This window comes from Saccopteryx bilineata, chromosome 5 (genome assembly GCF_036850765.1).
Source record: "Saccopteryx bilineata isolate mSacBil1 chromosome 5, mSacBil1_pri_phased_curated, whole genome shotgun sequence".
In the NCBI taxonomy this organism is placed as follows: Eukaryota; Metazoa; Chordata; class Mammalia; order Chiroptera; family Emballonuridae; genus Saccopteryx; species Saccopteryx bilineata.
In genome coordinates, this window is record NC_089494.1 from 228,809,060 (window position 1) to 228,833,437 (window position 24,378).

A 24,378-nucleotide genomic window follows, 5' to 3' on the forward strand; every position below is an offset into this window, starting at 1 on the left:
TATCGATTACATAAAATGTTCTTCTAAACCTGGCAGGCATTGTGATTGGCAACATGCATGCTGGCTCAAAGGGAAACTACCAACCTGACCTTCAAATCTGACTTTCAACTCAGAATTAAGCTTCCATTTCAAATTATTGCTAAAACCTCTTTATAAGCACCTAGAAGGAAATCACTTAAATTCTGTGCTTTTATGGGAAAATACATATCTTCAGCTCAGGACATAATATTTATACTTTTGTATTATAAAAATCTATTTATTTAAAAACACCTTATATTGTTATAATATGGATATTATAGAAAATGAAAGTCCTTTATCATCCAACTTCTCAGAAAATCTTTCTCTTACTATTTTGGGGAATATTTCTCTATAGTTTTTCTTCTATAGAGTTACTAACCTACACATGCATATATTCAATAAAATGGAATAACCATATGCCTACACTTCTACATCTTGTTTTCTCTTTTAAAAACCTTCTCTTGCTATTATGTGCAAGTCTACCTTATTCCTTTTTGGCAGGATATTTTTTTCCTTGTGAAGTGGTTTATAATTTATTTGGACAGCCCTCTGTATGGACATTAACACAATATACTGTATATTTACTTTTTAATTTACATATAGAACAATTCACTATTTTTTGGCTTAAAGTTCTATGAGTTTTGATGAACAAAGACAGCCATGTAACCACTGCCACAATGAAGATACAGAATTGTTCCATCAATATAGAAGCTGCCCCATGCTGTCTCTTTGTAGTCAATCTCTTTCCCCACCTTGGCAATCACTGATCTATTTTCTATTTCTATAATCTTGTCATTTCCCAAATATCATAAAAATGGAATCATGGAGGTTGTAGCCTTAGGAATATGGCTTCTTTCACTTAGCCTAATGTGTCTGAGATCCATCAATGCTGTGTGTATCAGTAGCTCATTTATATTTATTGTTACATTGTGGAGAGGTGCTAGTTTGTTTATCCACTTACCAGTTGAAGGGCCTTTGGGTTGTTTCCAGGTTTTGAAATTATGAATGAAGTCAGTTAAATATACATTTAGAGGTTTTTTTTATGTTAATGTAAGCTTTTATTTTGGGTGGATATATACCCAAGAGTGAGATTACTCGGTCACATAGTATATATTTAATTTTATAAGAAACTGCAGCCCTGGCCAGTTGGCTCCATGGCTAGAACATCAGCCCAGTGTGCAGACATCCCAGGTTTGATCTCCAGTCAGAGCTGACCCTCTGCTTCTCTCCCTTTCCTTCTCTCCCTTATCTCTCTCTTCCCCTCCGCAGCCAGTAGCTCAATTGGTTTGCGTTGGCCCTGTGCACTGAGGATAGCTTGATTGGTTCTAGCATGTCAGCCTTAGGCACTAAAAATAGCTCAGTTGATTCAAACATTGGCCCCAGACTGAGGTTGCCGGGGTGAATCCCAGTTAGGGCATATGCAGGAGTCTGTCTCACTATCTCCCCTCCTCTCACTTGAAAAAGAAAAAAGAAAAGAAGAAACTGCTATGTTGTTTTCAAAGCACCTGTACCATTTTGCATTCCCACCAGCAATATGAAAGGGTTCCAGTGTTGGACATTCTCACCAGCACTCGATATGGTCATTTTTTTGTTGTTTGAACCACTCTACAATGTTGGGCATCTGTTGATATGCTTATTTGCCATTTATATATCTTCTTAGGTAAAGTATCTGTTTAAATCTTTCCCCATTTTTTATTGGATTATTTTTTATTATCAAGTTTTGAGAGTTCTTTATATTTTCTGGATGCAACTTCTTCACCACATATTGTTTTGTAAATATTTTCCCTGGACCATGTTTGTCTTTTCAGACTGTGTCTTTTATAGATCAGAGGTTTTAAACTTTGATGATGTCTAATTCATCATTTTTAAATGGATGATGACTTCAGTGTCATCTAAATCAGTGGTCCTTAACCTTTTTTGGGCCACGGACTGGTTTAATGTCAGAAAATATTTTCACGGACTGGCCTTTAGGGTGGGACAGATAAATGTATCACATGACCGAGACAAGCGTTAAGAGTGAGTCTTAGAGACCTGAAGATGGCAGCGGAGTAGGCAGATGCACAGACTCCCAGCTCACACCACTGAACTGGATTATAAACTAATTTATGAACAATCAGCATGAAAAACCAAATCTGGACTACAAGAACAGCTTTCAAAAACCAAGGAGCAAAGAAGAAGCCACAACAAACCTGGTAGGGAGCACCTGAATCTCCTCTGCTTACAGGAACAGCAGGGGGGGGGGTGAGGCTGGGCTCTCACTCCAAGGAAAAGAGCAGTAAATACTGCTCACAGCCACTTTCCTGGTGACCAGGGAACGAGGTGTGTTGAAAGGGCCCGCTTGTCATCCAAAAAGAAAGGAGAGAGAGAGAGATGGATGATGAGAGGAAGAGGAATACAGGTGATGACATGAAAAGCTGACTCATTCATAACTGGAGGTGGTCATAACTGGGGGAGGGGCTGATCCTTCCACAAAGCAAAATACAAAAGTACTTCCAGGTCATAGAGATACAGACATCTCTCTAGCTCCAATCAGCACAACAGAACACAGCTGAAAACAAGAAGTGGGGAGGAGGGGCAGTAACTCAGGTCTCCATGGAGATCTGAGATACACCTCCCCCTACTGAAGCTGAGAAAACAACCCACCCCCAGAGAGATTAACTGGCAGAAGAGGACTTCAGAGCCTCAGGTCACACCCACCGCATCCTGGATACAGTTTCAAATAAGTATCCTGCTGAGATCAGCAAACAAGACAATCACCTGTTAAGAAAACAAACAAATCAAGGCTTCAAAGTGGCCCAAATCCGAAAATGGATTACAAATAATAGCTGATGCCAACCCAAGAAGACCTAGAAACAACACAAGTGAAAACTGGAGGCAGAAAACACCAAGCCTAGACTCAACCAGCTCTACAAAGAAAACACCCAAACACACAGACACAATGAGAAGACAAAGAAGTGCAATCCAGATGAAATCACAAGAGAAACCTTCAGGAGATGAACTAAGAGATATGGAAATAATCAAACTTCCAGATGCGGAGTTCAAAATAATGATTGTAAGGATGCTTAGGGATCTTAGAACAACAATGGATGGTCATCACAAACACCTAAATAAAAAAAATAGCAAGTATAAAAAAGGATATTGAAATATTAAAAAAGAATCAGTCGGAGATGACAAGTACAATATCAGAAATGAAGACCACAATGGAAGGAATTAAAAACAGGATGGATAGAGCTGAGGATCGAATAAGCAAGTTGGAGGACAACTGGAATGAAGGCATGAAAGCAGAGAAGAAAAAAGAAAAGAGACTCAAAAAGTCTGCGGAAACTCTTAGAGAGCTCTGTGGCAACATAAAGAGAAATAACATCCGCATCATAGGGGTTCCTGAAGAAGAAGAGAAAGAACAAGGGATAGAGGCTTTGTTCAATCATATCATAGCTGAAAACTTTCCTAAATTAATGCAGGAGAAACTCTCACAAGTTCAAGAAGCACAGAGAACTCCACTAAAGAGAAACCCAAAGAAACCTACACCAAGACACATCATTATTTTAATTTAATAATTAAAATACCAAAGCTAAGTGATAAAGAGAAAATATTAAAAGCTGCAAGAGAAATAAAGGCTATCACCTACAAAGGAGCCCCTATAAGGATGACATCAGACTTCTCAACAGAAACACTTCAAGCCAGAAGGGAATGGCAAGAAATATTCAAAGCAATGCAGAACAAGAACCTACAATCAAGACTACTTTATCCAGCAATGCTATCATTTAAAATTGAAAGAGAAATAAAAAGTTTCCCAGACAAAAAAAAAAAAAACTCAAGGAATTCATTACAACCAAACCAATGCTCCAGGAAATGTTAAGGGGCATGGTGTAAACAGATCAAAGTGGGAAAAGAATATAGCAAAAGAGGAATACAGTTTTAAAGAATAAAATGGCAATAAACAACTACATATCAATAATAACCGTAAATGTAAATGAATTAAATGATCCAATCAAAAGACACAGGGTAGCTACATGGATAGAAAGCAGGACCCGTACATATGCTGTCTACAAGAGACACACCTTAAAACAAAAGATGCACATAGGTTGAAGGTAAAAGGATGGAAAAAATATTTCATGCAAGTGGAAATGAAAAAAAAGCTGGGGTAGCAATACTTATATCAGACAAAATGAACTTTAAACGAAAAAATATAGTAAGAGATAAAGAAGGCCACTACATAATGATAAAGAGAGCAATCCAACAGGAAGATATAACTATTATAAATATCTACGCACCTAATATAGGAGCACCTAAATATATAAAGCAGACTTTGATGGATATAAAGAGCGAGATCAACAGCAACACTATAATAGTAGGGGATTTTAATACCCCACTAACATCACTAGATAGATCCTCAAGAAAGAAAATTAACAAAGAAACAGCAGACTTAAAGATACATTAGATCAACTCGATTTAATAGATATCTTTAGAACCTTTTATCCTAAAGCAGTAGAATATACATATTTTTCAAGTGCTCATGGTACATTCTCTAGGATAGACCACATGTTAGGGAACAAAAGTGGTCTCAACAAATTTAAGAAGTTTGAAACATATCAAGCACATTCTCTGATCACAATGGCATGAAACTAGAAATCAACCACAACAGAGAAGCTCAAAAATTCTCAAACACATGGAAACTAAATAGCAGGTTGTTAAATAATGAATGGATTAAGAATGAGATCAAAGAAGAAATAATAAAATTCCTAGAAATGAATGATAATGAGCATACAACAATTCAAAATTTATGGGACACAGCAAAAGCAGTACTGAGAGGGAAGTTCATAGCATTACAGGCACACTTTAAAAAGCTAGAAAAAGCTCAAGTAAACAACTTAACCCTGCATCTAAAAGAACTAGAAAAAGAACAGTAAGTAAAGCCCAGAGATAGAAGAAGGAAGGAAATAATAAAGATCAGAGAAGAAATAAATGATTTAGAGACTAAAGAAACAATACAGAGGTACAATGAAACTAGGAGCTGGTTTTTTGAAAAGGTAAACAAAATTGATGAACCTTTAACTAGACTCACCAAGAAAAAGAGAGAGAGGACTCAAATAAATAAAATTAGAAATGAGAGTGGAGAAATAATAACTGACACAACAGAAATACAAAGGATTGTAAGAAAATACTATGAAGAACTGCATGCCAAAATACTAGATGACCTAGATGAAATGGACAAATTCCTTGAAACATACAATCTTCCAAAAATCAATCTGGAAGAATCAGAAAACCTAAACAGACCGATTACACCAAATGAGATCAAAACAATTATCAAAAAACTTCGAACAAAGAAAAGTCCTGGGCCAGATGGCTTCACAAGTGAATTCTACCAAATATTCAAAGAAGAACTAACTCCTATCCTTCTCAAGCTATTTCAAAAAATTCAAGAGAAAGGAAGACTTCCAAGCTCCTTTTATGAGGCAAGCATAATTCTGATTCCAAAACCAGGCAAAGACAACTCAAAGAAAGAAAATTATAGGCAAATATCCCTGATGAATATAGATGCTAAAATCCTCAACAAAATATTAACAAACTGGATTCAACAATATATGGAAAAAATCATACACCATGATCAAGTGGGATTTATTCTTGGGAGGCAAGGCTGGTACAATATTTGCAAATCTATCAATGTTATTCATCACATAAACAAAAGGAAGGAGAAAAACCACATGATAATTTCAATAGATCCAGAAAAAGCATTTGATAAAATGCAGCACCCATTCATGATCAAAACTCTCAACAAAGTGAGACAACAGGGAACATACCTCAACATGATAAAAGCCATCTATGAAAAACCCACAGCCAACATCATACTCAATGGGCAAAAATTAAAAGAAATCCCCTTAAGATCAGGAACAAGGCAGGGGTGCCCCCTTTCGCCACTCTTATTCAACATAGTCCTGGAAGTCCTAACCACAGCAATCAGACAAGAAAAAGAAATAAAAGGCATTCAAGTTGGTAAAGAAGAAGTAAAGCTATCATTATTTGCAGATGATATGATATTGTATATAGAAAATCCTAAAGTCTCAGTCAAAAAACTACTGGACCTGATAAATTCAGCAAGGTGGCAGGAGATAAAATTAATACTCAGAAATCAGAGGCATTTTTATACACCAACAATGAACAGTCAGAAAGAGAAATTAAGGAAACAATTCCCTTCACTATTACAACCCAAAAAATAAAGTACCTAGGAGTACATTTAACCAAGGAGACTAAAGACTTGTACTCAGAAAATTATAAAACATTGATAAAAGAAATCAAGGAAGATACAAACAAGTGGAAGCATATACCTTGCTCATGGTTAGGAAGAATAAACATCATTAAAATGTCTGTATTATCCAAAGCATTTTATAAATTCAATGCAGTACAAATTAAAATACCAACAACATACTTTAAAGATATAGATCACATATTCCAAAAATTTATATGGAACCCAAAGAGAACACGAATAGCCTCAGCAATCTTAAAAAAGAAGAATAAAGTGGGAGCTATCACACTTCCTGATATCAAGCTACACTACAAGGCCATTGTACTCAAAACAGCCTGGTACTGGCATAAGAACAGGCACATAGATCAATGGAACAGAACGGAGGACCCAGAAATTAACCCACAGCTGTATGGACAACTGATATTTGACAAAGGAGGTAAGGAAATACAATGGAGTAAAGACAGCCTCTTCAACAAATGGTGTTGGGAAAATTGGACAGCAACCTGCAGAAAAATGAAACTAGACCACCAACTTACACCATTCACAAAAATAAACTCAAAATGGATAAAAGACTTAAATGTAAGGCGTGAAACCATAAGCATCTTAGAAGAAAACATAGGCAGTAAGCTCTCCGACATCTCTTGCGTTATATTTGCTGATTTATCTCCACGGGCAAGGGAAATAAAAGACAGGATAAATAAATGGGACTATATCAAACTAAAAAGCTTTTGCACAGCCAAAGGCAATAAGAACAGGATAAAAAGACAAACTACACAATGGAGAACATATCTGACAGTACATCTGATAAGGGGTTAATAACCAAAATTTATAAAGAACTTGTAAAACTCAACACCAGAAAGACAAACAATCCAATCAATAAATGGGCAAAAGAAATGAATAGACACTTCTCCAAAAAGGACATACAGATGGCCAATAGGTATATGAAAAAATGCTCAACATCACTAATCATTAGAGAATTGCAAATTAAATCCACAATGAGATATCACCTCACACTGGTCAGAATGGCGCTCATCAACAAAACAACACAGAATAAGTGCTGGCGAGGATGTGGAGAAAAGGGAACCCTCCTACACTGCTGGTGGGAATGCAGACTGGTGCAGCCTCTGTGGAAAACAGTATGGAGATTCCTCAAAAAATTGAAAATCGAACTGCCTTTTGCTCCAGTCATCCCACTTTTAGGAATATACCCCAAGAACACCATAGAACGGTTCCAGAAGGAGAAATGCACCCCCATGTTTATAGCAGCATTGTTCACAATAGCAAAGATCTGGAAACAGCCCAAGTGTCCATCAAAGGACGAGTGGATTAAAAGCTTTGGTACATATATACTATGGAATACTACTCAGCCATAAGAAATGATGACATAGCATCATTTACAATAACATGGATGGATCTTGATAACATTATACGGAGTGAAATAAGTAAATCAGAAAAAACTAAGAATTATATGAACCCAGGCATAGATGGGACATAAAAATGAGACTCAGAGACATGGACAAAAATGTGATGGTAACAGGGAGTGGGGTGGAGGGGGCGAGGAAGGAGAGGAAGGGGGTAGGGGGAGAGTAGGGGCACAAAGAAAACCAGATAGAAGGTGACAGAAGACAATTTGACTTTGGGTGAGGGGTATGCAGCATAATCAAAGGTTAAAATAATCTGGAGGTATTTTCTCGGAACATATGTACCCTGATTTATCAATGTCACTGCGTTAAAATTAATAATAAAAAAAGAGTGAGTCTTAGATGGATGTAACAGAGGGAATCTGGTCATTTTTTAAAAATAAAACATTGTTCAGACTTAAAAATAAATAAAACAGAAATAATGTAAGTTATCTATTCTTTCTCTGCAGACTGGTACCAAATGGCCCACGGACCGGTACCAGTCCGCAGCCCAGGTGTTGGGGACCACTGATCTAAATCTTTGCCTAACCTAAGACCTCAACAATCTTCTCTGTTTTCTTCTAGAAGTTGTATAGTTTTAGATCTTATATTCAGATCTATGATGCACTTAGAGTTAGTTTTCATATAAAATGCAGGTTAGTGGTTGCAGTTCATATTTTTGCTTATGAATCTGGTAGTTTCAGCGCCATTCAATGAAAAACTTATCCTTTGTCCATTGAACTGCCTTAGCACACTTATCAAAATGAATTGCTCATATGTGTGTGCATATAATTCTAGACACTTTATCCTATTCCAGAGTTATGAATGTTAAAGATCTACCATATTGTTGCTAAATTTATCCCAATAAATGAAACTACCAAATTTTATTTAGACCATGTACTTGTTTATTGAAGTCAAAATAAATGCATTTTATTGTTAAACTTGGGTCATAAAACCTTGTATTGTTTCAGGCAGAGTTTGGCAGGGGAAGAACAAAGTTAATGAAAAACAATGTGTGCCCCCTTTGGTTTAAATATATTTTTTTGGTAGGATTTTTCCATAGATGAAGATTAGTGTTAAACTTTTCCAGATTCTTTCTAATTGGGAAATTGTAAATTACAGAATAATCACCCCTTACACTGAAACACACACACACACACACACACACGCATATCACACACACACACACACACACACCACAGAAGAAGGAAAATTTTATAACTCAAAAACATTTCGTATTTGTTTAAGCCTAAAATAATAGAATATTTTTGTTACCAAAAGCTTGGCTTTCCCCTTATATTGGAGCAGAGTATTAGAAACTGCCTTTTTTGTTTGTTTCAACCAGCAGTATCACAAAACAAGGTGTCAAATATGTGTAACATGCATTTATCAATGAAATGGTTCAGAAAATAACCCCCCTCTTACCTGTCTCTCATCTCTAGTTTGCTAGCTTACTATATACTTGCTTTCCTAACCCTCAGAAGCCCTGAGGACATTTCACCAGTAAGTGAATCAACTCTGTGGTAGAGGAAATCAGAAAAAAATTACTTAAGCAAACTTGAAAAGAGCCAGGCAGGTGCCCCCTCTTTCTATTTAACCCATAAAATGCTTGACCAGGGAAAACTTAGAACCCTGGGGAAGAGCTTTCTTCCTTCTATTTCTTTTATTTTCCTCCTATCTCCCTCCCTTTTTTCTTTCATTTATATTTAATAGGTGTCATTGAGCCTGTTTTGAAGAATTTTGACACAGTTCTTTCCTGATAATTTAGTTAAACAGAGAACACATATATGCAGAACCTTAGAGTAATACCATAGTATGACTCACAAAGAATTCTACAAAACCAAGTTTTACTAAGATGCACTGAAAAAAAAAAAAATTTTTACCAATAAGATAAAATAGTGCTGGTCTTTTCTCTAATGTGACAAAAATAAAAAGAAATGGGTAAAATTTTAAGCATTTTCTTTCATAAAATTTTTTAAACTTTCATATTTGCTACCTCTAGTCTATTCTAGGAAGAAAAAAGTAGAATCTGAATTAGCACAAAATTTACATACTTTTTATTAAATAATATGTATGTTCATCCTCATCTCCAAATCACACCTGGACTGCCAGGAGAATTTAAAGAACTGCTAAAGTGACAACTGCAGAGAGTTCATGAAATGATGGACCTGGGGGCTGGGGGGGCCTGTCTAATCACCTTCCCCGAGCCTGTCAGGAAACATCACAGGGCAGGTTGCGCATTTTCCCAAGGTCACTGCCTGGGACACTGCAGAGCTGCACCAGTTCTTGCCTCTGAAAAGCTGCTTAAAGTGTCCCCAGGATAGTCTCAGAGGGGAGAGGTGTGTGGGCCGAGTGACTGACCAGGCCTCAAGAGGAGACAGCCCGGCCTGCAGGGATGGCGAGAATGGGGGTGGGGGGGTGCTGAGGGCATGTGTTTGCAGAGCCGTCGAGTGTGGTCACTCCAGGAGTGCAGCACGTGGTTCTGAGTGAGGCTGGTACTGTTGGAGGCTGTCTGTCCCGCTGCCGGCATGGTCACTGAGGAACTTAAGGGGCTCCATCACATTAATCCTGCATGGTCATTATATTATGATCATATATATATGGTGCATATTAATTCTGTCCAGTCATTAGGCTAACAGTGACTGCATTGCTGTTTCAAAAGTGTAAAGCATGCACCTCTCATTTGGTCAGAGAAAGTACTCTATAACTTCACACTTTTACTAGTAGGGAAAATCTGTAAGAGTTTAGTAACCACTTTCAGCTTTGGAATTTGTCATTCTTCATTCCTTGCTTTTTCTTTTTTTTCCTTAATGGTTTAAGTTTGAAAGTTTGCATTTCATTAAGTTTCTTCTGGTGCCCTGGACCACACCCTATTCCAGTGACACTTTAAGTGGCAATTGCTATAACTCTGGTGGCCTGAGAGCTATGGAGTGTCTCAAACATCCAGAAGGCTTCTAGAGTGATGGCCTAAAATCCAGAGGAGAGGGAGTTACAATACGATGGCAAGCCAGTACAGATTTGTGGGGTTCTCCCTGTAACTTCATTCTGGTATCCACAATGGGTCAGAGACCAAGTCAGCCCTGGGGATGCCTGTCTTTGAGTGTGGGCCCTGATATCCTCATTTCCCATTTAATGCATCATTGCCACACCGGTCCTGTGGCTTGGCCACAGTGTCGTAGAAGGACTGGACTAGGCACTAGGAGGTGGCACTTTTAGCTTCTGTTAAGTCTTCTGTTTACACAGTAAGTGACCATCGAATGCCTGCTGTGTACATGCGTTGTGCTAGACATTGGCAATGCAGTGTTAGTTTCTGCCCTGTGGAGCGTCAGTTATGTCTCTAGTTAGCAGGAGGCTCTGGGCAAGTTTTCCTTTTCTGTAAATAAAGGGCCTGGACTGGGTGTTCTTGAAAGGTCCTTCCTAACTGAAATAGTCTAATCCTGAAAGCAGAGTTCCTGGTATCTCTGAGGGGAACTGAGGGACAACTTAAGCAGTATGGGGGGAAATGCTAATGAAACAGCAATCTAACAGAAAGCATTGTGGAGCTTTGTTTGTTTTATGTTTTTTGGTGTTGACAGCTTCCCTTTCCTGGAACATTTTATGGACTTTTCTTGAGAAGGAGAAAGAAGAAATTGAACATCTTTGGGTGTTTATACCATCCATGTTAGATCAAGTAGATCTGAAGAACATAAGTCAGTCTACATAAAAAAGATTCTCTTGAAGCTTTTAATATATAAAATTATCCTTGGCACATCAAGTTAGTTTTACAAATGTAGCTAACAAAAGTTAGATTTTAACAAACTTTTGTTTAAATATTAAATCTGTAAACCCAATAATATGACACTAATTAAAAACATTTTTTCACCCTAGCCAAAATTGTTTTGTTGTCTCAGCAGTAGAGCGCTGGCCCAATGTATAGATGTCCCAAGTTTGACTCCCAGTCAGGGCACACAGGAAAAGCGCCCATCTTCTTCTCCAAGCCTCCCCCTCTCATTTCTCTCTCTCTCTCTCCCTCTCCTGCAGCTATGGATTGATTGGAGCGAGTTGGCCTCTGGTGCTGAGAATGGCTCCAGGGCCTCTGCCTCAGGTGCTAAGAAAAGCTCAGTTGCTGAGCAATGGAGCAATGCCCCAGATGGGCAGAGCATCACCCCCTAGTGGGCTTGCTGGGTGGATCTCAGTCAGGATGCATGCAGGAGTCTGTCTCTGCCTCCCCTCCTCTCGCTGAATTAAGAAAAAAGTTTTGTTTCTCCTGTGGAAACCAGCAGCAGGCCACGTGGGTCATCGGAGGTGATAAAACATGGTCCTTGTGTTCAGAGACTTCAGTGCGGTAGTGTCTTCTCCTGCATGCATTAAGTAGCTTTTAAAAAAAAAAATTTTTTTTAACTCAAGTCTTTAGCATTCATAATAAAAATATGATATCCTCGATAATTGGGGAGGGGTGACATCACAATAGAATATGCTAAGAAGATTTGGAAATGAAAACTTGTGCTTTAACTAAAATGTTGGAGATCAGGAAGGGGCTGTCTTCCTCCTGTATGGGTGATTGCTAGGTTGTACTTACGAGGCATTCTCCATTAGCAGCACGAAGAGTATTCGGTTTTCTTTGACGTATTTCTTAGTTTGGAATTACCAGTGCTGTTTGACATCAATTACACTAAAAAATGTTTTTGTGGATTAACAGAAATGTTTGCTTTGGTGTTGATTTTCTAATTCTGTTGTAAAATGGATATCCCATCTGTGCTTCATCCACAACAACTTGGAAATAAAGATATTTTTAAGTAGATAAATATGATTTGAGAATTTGGAAAACTTAGTCTGGTATTTATATGAGCAAGTATAGATTTCTATTTAAGAGGTGGCCACCCAGAAGGGCTAGGCCACCTTCCCCTCTATTTCAACCTCCTTTTTTTATTCCATTTTTTTTCTATTTCTAAATATAATAATAGAAGCATTCAACAGAGCAACACAGCAGGGCTGTGGAAGTGCTCACGGGTCAGATCAGTCAGATGTGCCCTGTTCAGCCTTGAATAGATAAGGTGCTCTATTACCTGTGGAAAAAATGTACCAAGTACTCAGAGTGTGAGCTGATGTTCTGGGGGAAGTAGGCAGCTGGGGTCTAGAAGCCAGTAATAATGCCTCTGAGGAACCGAGAACTGCCTTCTTCAGTCTGGCTGAGCCTGGGATATTCTGGGCCCTTGTGTGATTACTGAGGTGCTGACAGACAAGAGACAAGGGGGCACTGGGATACTGGCATTAGCATCATTTCAGGGCTCTGCTAAAAACCTTACTTGGAGTGGCTGAAAAGAGAAGAAATGGCTGTAGGTGTTAAAATCAATTATTTGATAGCAATACTATCAATGATTGCTGGGGGAAGCTGGACATTTTCTTTTTTGTTTTCTTGTTTGTTTTATATTTATTTGTTAAATAAATAAAATAACTTCAAAAGAGGCCAGCCCAAAAGTTGATAAAGAACTACCACTTGTTCATGCAACCATTTATTCATTGAATATTTGTTAATTGGCTACTTTATGCTGCCGTTCCTCTACCTGGCTCCCCTCCTTATCTTCTGTCCTCTTCCAGGTCAGTTGTACTATTTTTTAATTAGGGCTTAAAGTCCTATCTGTTTAGCTATTACCTGGAATATACTGGATGAAAAGTCTTTGGTTTTCAGTGTTTGTTAGCCTGTTTGAGTTGAATATGAAAAAATATCCTCTTTAGAGGACTTTCTGCAGCCAAAATTCAGCCCAGCTGCTTGATATTGAGGCAATAAGTGAGTCTTCAGGTTTCCTGTGATTGCTAGGACTTGTCATTAGGGTTTTATAAACAACCACAGTTTTTAATGAAAGCAGACATCTTGGAAACAGCAGGTTTCCATAGGTTGGTTGTTTTCCAGATTCCCAAGAAAAAGAGAGTCGAGTTTCTTTTCTGGGCTAACCTCAGACTCATTTGACTGACAGTGTCTCTAGAACTCTGACTTGTCATCGGCAGGACTCCGCATGCACCCACCATCTCCCACCCAAACGGAGAGATGTTCTCAATGTTGGGAATGAAACTTTCCCTTGAGTGATTGTCTTGTCATGGTAAGCCAGTGGTGACAGAGCTCACACTCAACGGAGCTAACTGTTCACCTTCAGATAACATTCTGGGGTTTTTTTTGTTTTGTTTTTGTTTTTGTTTTTTCATTTTTTTGAAGCTGAAAACGGGAAGGCAGTAAGACAGACTCCCGCATGCGCCCGACTGGGATCCACCCGGCATGCTCACCAGGGGGCGATGTTCTGCCCCTCTGGGGCGTCGCTTTGTTGCATCCAGAGCCATTCTAGCACCTGAGGCAGAGGCCACAGAGCCATCCCCAGTGCCTGGGCCATCTTTGCTCCAATGGAGCCTCGGCTGCGGGAGGGGAAGAGAGAGACAGAGAGGAAGGAGAGGGGGAGGAGTGGAGAAGCAGATGGGCGCTTCTCCTGTGTGCCCTGGCTGGGAATCAAACTTGAGACTCCTGTATGCCAGGCCGACGCTCTACCGCTAAGCCAACCGGCCAGGGCCAAGATAACATTCTGGAAACCTCCCAGACTGACACTTGGAGCTGCGTTTATTAATATTGCACCAAAAGAGTTCCAATGTTAATACAGAAACATAATATAAAAACAGTGAAAATACCAGGGCAAAAAGAAAATAAGAGTAGAAAGTAAAAAGAGGCTAAAGGTAAGAGAAAAAAAATTATGGATGTACAGTGGTGCCTTGACACATGAGTTGAATTCGTTTCATTGCTGAGCTCATGACTCAGTTTGCTCATGTGTTCAATTGAATTTTCCCATTTAAATTAATGGGAATGCAATTAATCCGTTCTGGCCCCCAAAATACACAGGAATTTTTTGTTTTATATGCTTTTAAATAAGAAAATGTACTCTATAAATAACAAATATATAATAAGAGAGAATGTAAAGAAATAAACTGGTTTATGAAGTATATTTACCTTCAAGGTCAGGTGCAGATGCTGTTGGAGGGGGAGGAGACTGGCAGAGGAGATTTTCATTTTGTGTGCTATATCACTTAACATAACTTACTCTACACGCTTAATGCTACATTTAATTGCAAAATTTAACTTACACACTACGTGTGATATGTAACTTTATCACTAAACTTAATTGCCATTTTTTTACTTTGCTTAATCATCATTGTATGGCTTCCTTCTCCTTCCCCTTCTCCTTCTCTGCTCTTTTCAAAACTTTTTGGCTTGAAAACCCTTCTTCCAGCAACATTAGCATAACAATGACCCTTCCCAAGCAGGAAGGTAATTAGTGATTTCACAGATAGCTGCCCAGCACCATTTTTAACAATAAAAGTGAGCAAACTCAGAAAATACAAATTTTACAAACTCATTTGCCCAACAATCATCATTTTCTTCACTGACTTTTGACTCTTTTGCCACACTTTCCTTGCTTTCACTTAGAGGCCATTTCAACAAAAACCTTTCCATGGAAGTTTGTTTCTTCCTTTCTTACAGAATGTTCAGCAGGCTATCTAGTGGTGGTGGCAGAAGCTCGTGATTCAAATATCCGCTTCTAACTTAAAGCAAAAAATCCTGTGAATGACTGCTCATCTCTCAAATTGCTTGTGATTTAAAGTGCTCATGTGTCAAGGTACCACTGTAATTGTAAAACATAAAAGCCAGAGAGGATCCTATGTAGTTGAGATTGGATTTGGCACAGAGCTTCCTAGCAGCCAAAGAAAAAAGAGAACTAAAATCAGTTAGAATTTGGGAGAGGGGATTAATGTTACAGCATTCTGCCCACCCAAACTTCACCTTCTAAGTTGGGCTGTTTCCTGGGTTCCTGAAAATTCCTGCAGCCACACAAATATTTTCAGGACCAGGTTCACATAGGTCCATAATTCCTTTTCCCAAAGTGTGGTTGGGAAGCAGGTGTTCCAATTTTCCCAAGTGCAGTGTTGGATGATTCATTCATTGAATAGGAGTCACACCCAGATTTTAGCACCTCATCTCAGCAATACTTATCTTTTAGGGAGCAGATTCAACTCAGAAGGAAGAAAAGAGAAGTGGAGACATGAACCAGGAGTTCAAAATTAGATGTGGTATTACAGAAAAGGATTTTTCCTTCCTGGAATCTAGATCACATTTAGACCCACATACCCAGGAGTCTAAATATTTATTGGGCTCTCTATGCAAAAAGGTCTCAAGACAATACAACTACCAATGCATATCATAAATTAAATCAGTTGCTTGTGATGTACCAAAGAGGTTTAATGGGTCTTTCTTTAGCCTTTTAGATAGTATTCAAAAAGCCTGTAGAATCACTGCTTAATCTATAAATTTACCTTGGCCCCATTCATTCATCTGTACAATAAATAATTCTTGCCCTCCAATCTTGTGCCAGGCACTGGGATAAAACAGTGAATAAAACTGTCAAAATCTCGCCTGACCTGTGGTGGCGCAGTGGATAAAGCATCCACCTGGAATGCTGAGGTCACCGGTTCGAAAACCTGGGCTTGCCTGGTCAAGTCACATATGGGAGTTGATGCTTCCTGCTCCTCTCCCCTTCTCTCTCTGCTCTCTCTCTCTCTCTCTCTCCTTTCTAAAATGAATTTAAAAAATTTTTTAAAAACTGTCAAAATCTCTACGCACGTAGAGTTTATAATTATTATTTTGCTGCTGTTACTTAATGCTAAGAAGAAACAGTGAACTCTTCTTGTATTTTTTTTATCTGACCAGCCAGTCTCTGAAGTATTATCTCATTTCTCTCTTGATCTCTAAATTACCCTGCAAGGAAGTTTGGCAGGAATTAATTCCCTCTTTAGAGATCAGGAAAAAGTTTAAACTTGCCCGAATCATACAGAGCTGGGATTCAAAACCAAGTCTCTCTAACTCTTAGGCCTAACCGTTCATTCTCTATGATACCATTCTCCAAATGAGATATTTTCACTTTATTTTCTGTCCTCCAGTTTGGTAGATGGACAATGATAAGCAGCTCTCCATGACACGGTAGATACAGACATACTGATTTCTCAGGAAACGAAGCCAATAGGGATGAATAATCAGAATGCAAAATTGTTTTAGACCTGCTGTTGGAGGCTCTGGCTTTGTTTCAGGCATATGTTCAAGGCTACCTTGTGGGTAGACAAAACAGAAAGTACTGCATTTTTATTTCTTGTCTCTAGCAATTAAAAAACTTTAGGCCCCCCTGTAAGAGAAAAAATAACATTTTTCAATGTTTGGTCTCTTTTATATGCATTTCTCAATAGTTAACTTGCATTCAACATCCTTCTGCAGTCCAACCTTCTTTCCCAACCTACCACAGATAATATTTTTCCTGCCTTCACAACTTAAAGGACAAGAGACTACAGTCAGAGAAGGTTTCCGACACCACCACAAATCACTTGACAGCACCCCCAGTGGTGTTAGCCATCACGCGCCGTGATAGATGGGGCTGTGGTCCCTCCTCATTCCCCACACTGGGATGCTGGCATCCAGTCACTGGAGCAGAATGGCCCAGTAATGTTTTCCATCTGCTGGCTTGGCACCAGTCATCACCGAGTGTCACCTGGGTTCTGTCTTACGGTCTCTAGGGCCAAGGCTAGAGGCACTACAGAAGAACCTTATTCATCTGTCAACACTGTTTACTTTATGTGAACAAAACAAGATTGTGCTGAAGTATATAAAAGAATTTTACTGGAAAACAAAGGTCTAGTCAAAAAGGCCTGAAATGCTTTTACCCACCATCTCTCTTCCTTTCCTCTCCCCCACATCTTCAAATTCTGACAGATCTCAAATGTCACCTTCTCTAAGGAGCTTTTCCCAGTACCCTTAGCCCTCGATGTGCCCTGGAGAACTTATTTCATACAGCATTGTCTCACTAGTATTTATTTGTATTTCTCTCTCTCCCACTAAACTGTAAACCCTTCAAAAGAGGATAGGCACTGGATCTTTTAAAGTTCATACCATACGGTGTGTATCCACTCAGGCAATGCTTTGCAAGTTTAGGGGGGAAAGTAGTAATCTCCTTTAAACAAAACCTGCAGGAATAAAATATGTTGGAAGTTGCCATTATAAAAAAATGAGTTAGTTGAAACCTTTTCTCCTTTTATAAAAAGTTAGGAGTTTCAGTGTAGGGGCTTTACGATATCCTTTTACAGACAATTTTTTAAAAAAACAACTGAAATTTTTTATTGTTGAAAACCAACAGGATATTTGAATCTATTAAATATCATTTAAAATTGACCTCATACATTTGACAGCCCCATCATCAATCAAATGGTCCAATAAGTTTTTGTTTGCAGTTCTAAAATGGATTTCTGCTTTGACTGAAAATTTTACATTTTTAGTATTTTATCATCTAAGTGATATATATGCTAGTCATGATTGGAATCACTTCTAAAAGTACGTAAGGCTTTTCTAAATGTATGACATCCACACTGGCTTGCACAGTCTAGGGAGAGTTGATGAGGTGACTACAGCAACAATTCTGGAAGAAGAAAGGTCTGGGGCAAAATTTTGACTCAAACAAAAGCCCAACCATCTACTCTAGCATTCAGACCTTTCCACACCAACTTGTCATCGAAGGACAGACAGGTTTTCATGACTGGCTGTTAGCTGAGCAGTAACCTTTGCCCCCAGGCCCCATCTTCTTCAATGCATGTTCACTATGACCACATCTGGGAGGTCTTTCTGGGCCCGGCCTGACGGCAGTATGCATCACTTATAACCACAATTAGTCACGTGGCCATTCCTCCTTGCTGGGGAGGCTGGGAAACGCAGGCAGGCTGTGTGCCAGGCGGAGGAGGCCAGCCCTCTAGGTGCAGCTATCTACTCTGAGATCTGAACTCATTTCTTAGGAAAGCGGGTTCCAGGCAGAGGGTGGTGGGAGTGGACTGGAAGATACAAACACCGGAGCTATTTGGATGGGAATTAGCAGCACTTAGTGACTGGCTGGCTGGAGGGGAAAGCAGCAAAACAAGAACAGGACCGACACTTTCCTAACCTCTCCCCGCCTCTGTCCTTTTTAGATTCTATGAAAATTATTTCTATAAAGCAACTGGATAAGGCTCTGAACAAGTGTCTGTTGCAAAGTTGTTCTGAAACAGTGACCCATTAACTCACAAGGTGCATATAAACTGGCTTTTCACACCCACTCTAGACCATTTGAATTTTTAGAAAGATGTGAAAGAGAGTATCATCTAATTAACATAGCAAGTACAGTACTATTACAAGTACATTAAAAGTCTTTATAGTAAAGAAAAGTCATAAAATGACATGCTAATTCAGTGTATGGGCATTAGAAGAACTATTATCTATTCAAAAATAGTTAGAAAAGAATCAACCAAGATGAGCTGGTTGCTAATGGTTTTGGCGTGGGAGGAAAAACTGCGTTGAGATTCTTGGCTCTGAGGTAGGGTCAGGAAGGTCAGCAGCCCAGCGTCGACCTTTGTGTTTGGAATCTTTCATATTAACTCACCAGACTGTTGTAATTTGGTGAACCAAATAGCAGAAATGTAGCCGGCGGTTTCTGCGCCTGAACTTTAAACCTCCTGAGTCGTTTGTCCTTTATGATAATAATAAGCATTGCTCAGGATCCAAAGCAGAGTAGCCACCTAAGACCCACCATATTAATCTAAATTAAATCAGTGAGTGACCATGAGAAAACCTGCTGGGAAGATGGGGGTGGGCAGCTGAGCAGCACAGCTGTATACCTTTGTATGTTGATTATTTAGTACTCTGTTTAGAAGTGAGTTTTCAATGAGTGATATGTCTGATAGAACGAGAGAATTTCAGCAACATTGATGTGACCCATGCTGATCAATTGCCAGGGTTCTCCAGTCCCTGGAGAATCCAAAAGGAGGGTTTCTTACTCCTTATTTCTTCTTCTGATGAAGTAATAAATGTAATTTTATAACTGGAGCCGATGGTATTTTTCAAAATTAAATATCTGTTTATGGTAGAAAACTGTGGAGCTAAAATTTTTAAATCAAATTTGATCTCATCACCTAGAGATTATGACTATAGATATTTTGGTAAGTTCTTTCAATTCCTAGGCTTGTGTATATATAACTATACATCTACCTATATAAATAAGGCTCAAATACAAATTAACCTTTATATCAGGATCACTTCCTAAGTTATTTTCAAACATTTACCTTTAATAGTTCTAAGATCTGCTCTTATTTATTTAAACAGTTTCTGGTTTTGGACATTTCAGTTGTTTCCAGATTTTGAACATCCTTTGTGCATGAATCCTTGTCCTTGTCCTTAATTGCTTTCTTAGAATAAAGTCTTGGAAATGGAATTTCTAAGTCAAAGGCTACAATCCTTTTTTAAGGCTTCTGATGACTGTGAGGCCCATTGCACCCCAGGAAGTTTGCTGAACTTTATTCTTAGCATCTGAGTATGAGTTTAGTACCTATGTTTTCTTTTATGTAATTTATTTTTTCAGATCTTATATTTAGGTCTTTGATTCATTTTGAATTATTTTTTTTGTGCAAGGAGACAAACTCACCAACCTCATTTCAGCATTGAGTATCGCTCTTTACTCCTCAGGTGAGAGCTGGAATGTTCAGACTGGGCTTTTATTTCTCTAGCTTTATAAGCTGCTTTGCATAATAGCTGGCCACCTCAAGTATATACTGCATGGAGGCTATTACAACAAAACCTTATTATGGCTGCCCTTGGTCTAAAGGCTAATAAGAACAGACACAGACCATCTAAGATGTATCCAGGATAAGTCCATGCATGATATAGTTCTTAATGAGCAAAGTTGGGCTGGTATGAGTTTTGTTGCATTTATATCTCCCAAGCATCCTTTGGGAGAGTAGTCTTTAGTCTCCAGAGTTGATATGCTGGGTCTCTTCCCCAGAAATGTCTGCCTAGCCATAAAGGAAACTCCAAGCGTGAAAACTGCACATCATGGGCCTAGTGTTTTCCTGCTGACAGAGAATTGATTGACTGAATGTTAATCACTCTGACTTGAGTGATTCTGTCCACTCAGGATGAATTGGGGAGAAATCACCAGAAGGAAATTGGCCTCTGAAGTGTGAGAACATTGGATTATCGCCGTCAGGAGCAATGCTTGTCAGGGACGTTGCATTTTTGCCTTGGTTCAGATCTCGTGTTGTTTAGAGCAGTATTGGAGTGCAGTGAGATGTAGACCTGCCGTTCTCTATGAGTACATCATCCTACTTATTTTCCTTTCCATTTTAGTAGGTGTGAACATAGATTTATAATCGCTTACAATGCTTGGTCTATCTTGTAACAATATCAAAATTTCACTAACTCTCTCCTAAATGCTTAACAATGTCACAGAAATCAATTACCGTATATTTTACTCCATAAGATGCACTTTTTCCCCAAAAAAAAGTGGAGGGGAAAATGCCCGTACATCTTATGGAGCGAAAAATACAGTATTTTATTAAATATTTTAGCACACCATTTGGTTCAAAATATTTTTTTTATTTTCCTCCTTAAAACCCTCGGTGTGTCTAAATGGTCAGGTGCGTCTTATGGAACAAAAAATACGGTAAATCATTCAATAAATATGTGTCCAGCCCCAACACAGACCCTGGGGTGAGAACAGTAAATGAGTCCAGCAAGTCTCTGCCATCACAGGGCTTGTGTTCTGATGTGGGAAGACAATACACAAAAATATATAGTATGTCACGCACTGTTAATAGCTTGGGAGAAAACCAGAGTAGGTGGAGGGAGTGGGAGGATAGAGAATTGAGTGTGAGTGAGCTATTTTATATGGGGTGGTCAGGAAAGGCCTCCCTGAATAGGAGATATTGATGAACAGGCCTGGAGAGAGCAAGGCAGTGAACCTTTTGGATATTAGGGGAATAACATACCAGATTGAAGAAGCAGCAAATGCAAGGGCCCTGATGTGGAGGCTTGTTGGTCTATACCGCGAGGGCAGAATGAGCAGGTAGGGGTGGGAGGAGAGGTAGCAGGGCGCAGAGCAGATAAGCCCTGCTTGGTCTCTGTAGAGGCTGTGGCTGTTGTGTAGTGAGGGGGGGGGCATGGAGGGTTTAGAGCAAAGAAGTGACATGACTGGACCTCAGTTTTTGTTGGCAGCAGAAGTGGTTTACCCATCAAAGCAGGAAGAAAGTTAGAGTACTTGGCACAGGTGCAGAGTGTGGTAAATGGGCAGTGGGACCACATGGAAGGCCTCATCTGATGGCTTCTGCTTCTTGGTGAGGTAGGAAGCCAGGCCACCAGCCTGCCGTGAGGTTGGAGAGGGGCGTTAGAGGCTTGAGGAGAGGAGAGGGTGTGCAGTAATGGTCTCGGAGGGTGGGCGGCTGAACTGAGAAATAAGACTTCATATGGCCGTGAATGCCATGATTACCAATCTCTTGAGTAAAGGACCAACTGCATAAAATTTATTTAAAATTTTTTTTTAATTTTCCTTTAGTCAGCTGCCTCTGCAGCCTTCAACCTGTCACCCTTGGCCAATTTTCTTTGCCAGTCTTGACACATGACAACTCTAGGAGTTTTGATACAGTGTAAGGACTGAAATCTTGGACTAACGGAGCTGGAAAGGGCCTTAGAAATCCTGTGATCCAATCCCTTCATTTTATGCAGAAGAGACGAGAATCCACCAGTGCGATGGAGGGACCTGCCCAGGGCACAGAACCCGTGGGTCATAGAGCCGACCTCAAATTCTGACCTCTGATTCCTGACCCAGGTCTCTTCCTATGACAACAAGTTGCTCTTTATTATCCCTTAAAAGTTAAGTTTAAAAGAACTTAGTTGTTCAAATGTTGGATAATTTTAAGTTTCCATTCTGATGGAATCTAACTAATTTAATTTAAATAATACTTAAAAGTTAGAGCAAGCACTTTTTAAAAATGTACGGAGGTTTGTAAAACCCATATAGCGCCTACTAGTTCATCTTTCGTGTTACATATGGGTGTAAAAAGCATCGTCACCAGAAATTTGGGCAAATTCCTTCACTATTTCACACAGCATGTTTTTATTTGAGTTATTCCTCCTTTATTCCCTCTCTCCTTGTCTTTTATGTGTGATTGAATGTTTCCCAAGTGTATTTCCAGTGGATGAAGTGTGGTCCATGTGGTACTATTTCACAATCACTGGATAATTGCCCTCATATTTTTAAGAAGCAGAAAATAGCCTATTGTGCTATGGTCAATGGTACCCACCGACAGGAGTATATGTAAGAACTCTGCTTCTCTCTTTTAGGGAAGAGGAAGGAGATAGAAGCAGGAGGGAGGAAAAAGTTTTGATCATTTTTGAATGTCCTGAAAAACCATCTTGGGAAAGATTCATGGTTCTTCAGGTTTCCTAAGACACTTAAAAAATGTTCACATAAAAAAACCCCAAATAACCAAAATAATCCTAAAGAAAAAAAGGGAAGCTGGAGGCATTACGATACCTGACTTCAAATTATACTACAGAACCACAAATATCAAAACAGCATGGTATTGGCAGAAAAATAGACACACAGACCAATGGAACAGCATAGAGAGCCCAGAAATAAAACTACATATATACAGTCAAATCATCTTTGATAAAAGGGCCAAAAACACATGATGGAGAAAAGAAAGCCTCTTCAATAAATGGTGTTGAGATAATTGGAAAGCCACATGCAAAAGAATGAAACTTGACTACAGCTTGTTTCCTTGCACAAAAATTAATTCAAAATGGATCAAAGACTTAAATATAAGATCTGAAAAAATAAATTACATAAAGAAAACATAGGTACTAAACTCATGGACCTTGGTTATAAAGAGCACTTTATGAATTTGACTCCAAAGGCAAGGGAAGTGAAGGCAAAGATAAATGAATGGGACTACATCAGACTAAGAAGCTTTTGCACAGCAAGAGAAACTGACAACAAAATAAACAGACAGCCAACTAAATGAAGTTGATATTTTCAAACAACAGCACAGATAAAGGCCTAATATCCAAAATATACAAAGAACTCATAAAACTCAACAACAAACAAGCAAACAACCCAATAAAAAAATGGGAAGAGGACATGAACAGACACTTCTCCCAGGAAGAAATACAAATGGCCAACAGATATATGAAAAGATACTCATCTTCATTAGCTATTAGAGAAATGCAATTTTAAAACTACAATGAGATATCACCTCACACCTATTAGATTGGCTATTATCAACAAGACAGGAAATAACAAGTGTTGGAGAGGCTGTGGAGAAAAAGGAACCTTCATCCACTGTTGGTGGGAATGTAAAGTAGTACAACCATTATGGAAGAAAGTATGGTGGTTCCTCAAAATATTAAGAATAGAACTACCATATGACCCAGCAACCCCTCTACTGGGTATATACTCCCAAAACTGGAAAACATGGGTACATAAAGACACATGCACCCCCATGTTCATTGCAGCATTGTTCACTGTGGTCAAGAAATGGAAACAACCAAAGTGTCCCTCAATAGAGGATTGGATAAAGAAAATGTGATACCATTTTATGAGGCCAACATAACCCTCATACCAAAACCAGGCAAGGATGGCACAAAAAAAGAAAACTACAGACCAATATCTCTAATGAATACAGATGCTAAAATACTAAACAAAATACTAGCAAATCGAATACAACAACATATTAAAAAAATAATACATCATGATCAAGTGGGATTCATCCCAGAATCTCAAGGATGGTTCAACATACGTAAAACGGTTAATGTAATACACCATATCAACAAAACAAAGAACAAAAACCACATGATCTTATCAA

At 38.9% G+C, this 24,378-nt stretch overlaps 1 protein-coding gene across 1 annotated transcript in view; it reads left to right on the forward strand.

Annotated features, from left to right (window-relative positions):
- The window catches only part of SCFD2 (sec1 family domain containing 2), a 394,551-nt gene that overhangs the window by 224,497 nt on the left and 145,676 nt on the right, over positions 1 to 24,378 (forward strand). The window lies entirely within an intron of this gene.